The 5,743-nt window shown below is 39.2% G+C and overlaps 1 pseudogene; it reads left to right on the plus strand.

The window, feature by feature from the left end:
* Window positions 1-266: 266 nt before the first annotated feature.
* Window positions 267-1,649, plus strand: LOC127443707 (uncharacterized; annotated as a pseudogene).
* The last annotated feature ends 4,094 nt before the right edge of the window (window positions 1,650-5,743 follow it).

Below are 5,743 nucleotides of genomic sequence, written 5' to 3' on the forward strand. Positions count from 1 at the left end.
CATTATACAAACCCTATGACAATAAACCAAAAACCTTCATCTGGACTAGCCGAAAGGAAGGAATTAATTGTGTAGGAAAATGTAAAGCTAGTGAAAACAGTTTCACTAGCCCACAAAACTGTTCATGGACTGCCAATCACTGTTTTAATTTAACCACCTGTGGGTGTAGTAAACCAAAGCAATGCCCAAAGCTATACCCAATTCCTCCTGGTGGACTTATCAAAGGGAACATTAATAAGACTTTGTTTCATGATGTAAATTTGGTGATGACTTATGTAACTTACAACATATCCAGTATTCTATCTGCCTATACAAAACATTATAACGGTTATGATGACATCGATGATTTAATTTCTGATTACAAAGACAGACTTGCTGTAAAAATACCATACACCCGTTCCAAACGAGATCTGCTTGGAAATATTGCAGGCCTCTTCGGTTCAGTCAATTCTATAGTCAACACCTTCAAAATAACTAAACAATCTCAATTTCCAACATGGATGGCAGACCAGGTGGCCACTGGCTTCCAACATATCACCAATAGCAATGAAAATATAATCAAAGCGGTTAGATCAGAAGCGCAGGCACTTCTGTTGGTCAGCCACACATTGTTCAATCAGACCCATACCATCGAACGTGACTTAGCCTGCAGATCATATGCACAAGATTTATTTACTGCTGCTAGACAAGAAATTTTAGACCTAGACATGTTCTAAATGATCTAATAGAAATCTTAGATTTTATCAGATGGCATGCTTCAGACAAAATGAAAAATATCAATTATTCTGAGTTATTAACCACCATTATGATGTATACTTGAAATAAATGCATTGGTTGTCTTGGGTTTTTTGCCACCTTTCCTTTAATCCATCCAGACCAAGTATTTCCAAATTCCACTACCATACGCTCTATTGGTATAGTAGTGAATGATCATATCATCAAATGGGACCACCTTACTGGGTACATGACCTTGAGGGGTACTGAGACCTTATTTACTAGTCGCACTTGCTGTCATGAAACTCATAACTATGTTGTTTGTACATGTAACACCTTACAACCTTTTTTTCCCAAATGACACTAAACTCATAAATGTTCAGTCGCTGCATGGTCATTCTAATACCATTCAGGTATCTCATACACAATGGTGTGTAGTCAGTGAAATGAATTCCTTCACCTACGGGGGATTGTCCTGCTCTGCCAATCACTCTTTTTGTTTTGAAGTAACGGAGGACTTTTCCATGGGACAGATAAGCATTCTGCAGAGAGCACCACTGGACGCAGAGGCTTCGCCATGTTGGGATGACACCTTCTATGAGCAAAGCACCCAAGCTGTGGTTGACACAGTGGAACTGGCACAAAGAATCATCCAACAAACTGAGTACCACCTTGCTCAAGCACAGGTGGAGGATAACCTAGCCCAAAAGACTGCAAAAATCCTGTCCAGCTCTTCCACCTGCTCTGCACAATACGCCTACACCTGGTGGGACTGGATAATCCATGGATGCGCGGTGGGCTGTGCTCTAATCTTCACTTTTACACTGGGCCAGTGCTGTTACTTCCGGTACCTCATCCGATCCATGAGAAGGTCAACTGAAGTTGCTCTGGCTCTTAGCACATTACAACTGCACACACTTCAGCAACTGAGATAAAAAATAAAAAAAAAGACACAATGACCCCACAGGGACTCTTCTGGAATTGTCCCCAGGGGCCAAGCGGAGGAAACTGTAAGGCTGGCACCAGAATGTCTACAACCAAAAGGCGCCATTTCCGGTAAAAGTCAAAGAACTCTGCGAGAATCAACGTCATAGAACTCTCTCACAAAAGCTGAAATCTACACCTGAATATCACCACAGTGTGATAAATTGCAAATCACCTTGCTGCCCCCCCTTCTCTCTCCCCCTTCTCACCTTCATCAGCTCTGGACCAACACAAAAGACACAAGATTTATATGTATAAATATAACAAATACCATGAAAACAAAGAATGCAACTGTATGTGTTTGTTATCATTTAAGAGGTCTCTGTGCGACTGGTATAGTGGTCTCTTTCCCATGTTGATAAAACCAATGGTAACAAAGTTATAAGGTCTTTGCCAAATACTGCATAATTCTGGAGGTGTCTCCCCCTCCTTGACATACAATTGAAATTATCTCCTGTATGTTAACAAGGTTAAACCCCAGGAAGTCAAGAACCCATTCACCCCCAAATCCTCACTGTTCAAAGGATAATACCATTTGGTACACAGTGTTTATTCTGTCTAGATATTTAAGGAAAGTTGGCATGAAGCTCTGGGAATCTGTATACAGATCTCCCATGCTGTACCGCTGCATGTAGTTTTGTCAGGTATGTTTCTTTGACTTGTCTTTTATTTTTAGTAATGCTTGTTTATTCTGATCATGTGAAATTGGCTTTGATTTGAATTTCTGCAACAATGTTTTATATCCTACCTGACAAATAAATTGTTATTATTTGATTTATTCTGAATTCCTCTGAAATCATTACTGGAGCTTTAATATAGGAGGAAGCCATTTAAAGACTCTCAGTTTGAATTTAAACCACTCAGGACAACCACCTAGGACAACCAGGTAGGACAACCACCTAGGACAGCCGGGTAGGATTTGAATTTCAGTAGACCAGGGTAGACCATACTAGAGCTTTAATATAGGAGAAACCACTCAGGACAACCGGGTAGGAGAAAGCCATTTAAAGACTCTGTCACTGCTCACCGCCCGTCTTTGCAAGTTGTATGTACGTGACTAAGCGGCAATATCGTCTGGTTATGAGAAAAGCCAAACCAGACGATATTAGTTAACCCTACAACCGCTGACTAAGAACGGAACTGGCTATCCATTTTCTGGAGGTTTACGTAATTTAATAACGGCTGGCGTAAGTCTCCAAAGATCAAAAGGACAATGAATAGAAGAGGATTAAGAGTAATCAATAACCTAAAAATGTTAAATTAAAAGAATGATCAGAAATTAATTTGAGCTTAAATATAAATTAGAGGTCAATTTAAAATTGGAGTCAGATTAATATAAAATTGGAGTCAGATAAAATGAATAACGGAATTAAATGTGTGAATTAACAATAATTGATTTACTTCAGCGCTCAGAAAAGACAGAACAACGCAGAGACCTTCAAGGGCAATTTATTGAAGTTCCGCTCCGGAACGGATAGAAAATTATATCCTTCTTTCTTTTTTACAACTATGTCAGAATGTCAAATGTTAATATGAGTGTACTATCTCTCTCCACATGGAATGTAAATAGGTTGGGGCACCCCATAAAAAGAAGGAAGGTTATTTATTTTCTTAAACGTAAGAAATATGATATAGTGTTTCTTCAAGAAACGCATCTTTCCCCGCAGGAAGCTGAAAAATTTGGGAAGATATGGGGTGGGCATGTTTTCTCTAGTGCTGGCTCAAGTAAGAGCAAGGGAGTCATTATATTGGTAAATAAAAATCTACAATTCAAATGTCTCAAACAGATTAAATTAGGAAGAGTCATTTTTGTTTTAGCTGAAATTCAGGGGCAAAGGTTGATTTTGGCTAATATTTATGTGCCTAACACTTATGATCAGGGCTTTTTTATTGATCTTGAAGTGATGTTGCAAACCGCTGGCACCCCTCATGATATAATATTGGGAGGAGACTTTAATCTTTTGATGGACTCAGTGCTTGATCATAGTGAAGCAAAAGTGTGTAAACCCCCTAGAGCAACATTGACGCTTCACAGGATGTGTAAAAATCTTGGTCTTACAGATATTTGGAGACTTTTGAACCCATCTGGTAGAGACTATAAAAAAAATTTTTATCAGTCCATAAGATTTATTCTAGAATAGATTTTTTTTTTTATATCCAAATCCCTCATTTCATCTGTTGTGGATTGCTCAATTGGAAATATCTTAGTCTCAGATCATGCCCTGGTGAGTTTAGAGGTGGTGCCACATACGGAGAAAAATAAATCATATAGTTGGCACCTTAATGTGTCCCTTTTGCAAAATCCTGAATTCCAACAAATGTTAAAGACTGAAATCAGTGTTTATATGGAGACCAGTTGGTCCTCAGTATCCTCTGTGGGCGTGGCTTGGGAGGCACTTAAGGCGGTTCTTAGGGGCCGGATCATACAGTATGCCTCATTCATCAAAAAATCCAAAGCATGAGAACTCGTGGAGTTGGAAGGAAATATTAAAAATACAGAAGCAGAGCTAAAGCGCCATTTGTCATCCGATGGCCTCAGAGAATTGACTCGATTGAAATACAGATATAATAAACTTTTGGCTAGATATATACAGCAGAAAGAGTCTTTTTCTACCATTCACTCAGTGAAATCTGCTTGTGGTGAAATATTTACCTCGGCCATTGATATTAATAATGCTTTTAAAGAATTCTGCTTTGAGCTGTATAGTTCCATGTCTTCGTCTACTGATGAAGTGGAACCATTAGATCTCCCTAAACTGATGATTGAGCAAAAAAATTATTTTGATTCTGAGATAACCTTGGAGGAGCTTGGCGAGGTTATTAAGGCCTTACCTACAGGCAAGGCTCCAGGGCCTGACGGTTTTGCTGCTGAGTTTAAGAATGGAAAGCTTCCGCCAACCATGACACAAGCCTGGATCAGTCTGATTCTTAAAAAGGACAAAGATCCAAGTGACTGTAAAAGTTACCATCCAATTTTCCTGATCCAGTTAGATGTAAAAATGTTGTCAAAAATTCTGGCTAACCGATTAAGTAAAGTTATGACACCTCTTATACATATAGATCAGGTGGGATTTATTCAGGGTTTTCTGATAACATTAGGCATCTCATCAATATCATGTGGTCAGTAGCGAATGAACAATCTCCAGTCGCTGCCATCGCACTTGATGCCGAAAAGGCGTTTGATATGTTAGAATGGGATTATCTTTTTAAGATTTTGGATATATATGGGTTCGGGAATACTTTTATTGGATGGATTAAGTTACTTTATAGACACCCTGTAGCAGCTGATCAAACAAATGGATTAATTTCAGATTATTTTACTCTGGATAGGGGCACCCGGCAGGGATGCCCTCTTTCCCCATTATTGTTCTGTCTTGCCCTTGAACCATTAGCAGCCACGATAAGAAAGGATGGTGATTTTCCAGGGGTGGTGGCAGGAGGTGTGGCGCATAAACTTCTGCTTTACGCAGATTATATTTTATTATTCGTCTCCGACCCCATTAGATCTGCGCCTTGCCTCCACAGAATTATTAATTCCTTTTCTACATTTTCGGGATACAGAGTTAATTGGTCTAAATCCGAAGCTTTGGCGCTGATAGCGTACTGCCCAGTGATGGCTTTTCAACCAGGCACCTTTCATTGGCCCAAACAGGGCATAAAGTATTTGGGCATTTTATTCCCAGCAAATTTATGTGATTTAGTTAGTTAATTTTGACCCTTTAATTAAAAGGTTTTCAAGCGATGTGGGCAGGTGGGCTTCATTACATTTATCTATGATTGGGAAGGTTAATGTTATTAAAATGAATTCTATTCCAAAATTCAACCACCTGCTACAGTCTCTCCCTTTAGATGTCCCCCTCTCTTACTTCAAACAATTTAATAGCATAGCGAAGTCCTTTATTTGGAATGGAAAACGTCCCAGGTTACATTTCAATAAATTACATAGGCCGATTGACAAGGGTGGACTAGGCCTACCCAAGATTTTGTTTTGTTATTATGCATTCAGTCTTAGACATTTGGCTCATTGGTCTCTTCCACCTGAGAG

Source organism: Myxocyprinus asiaticus, chromosome 7, assembly GCF_019703515.2.
Source record: "Myxocyprinus asiaticus isolate MX2 ecotype Aquarium Trade chromosome 7, UBuf_Myxa_2, whole genome shotgun sequence".
Lineage (NCBI taxonomy): Eukaryota > Metazoa > Chordata > Actinopteri > Cypriniformes > Catostomidae > Myxocyprinus > Myxocyprinus asiaticus.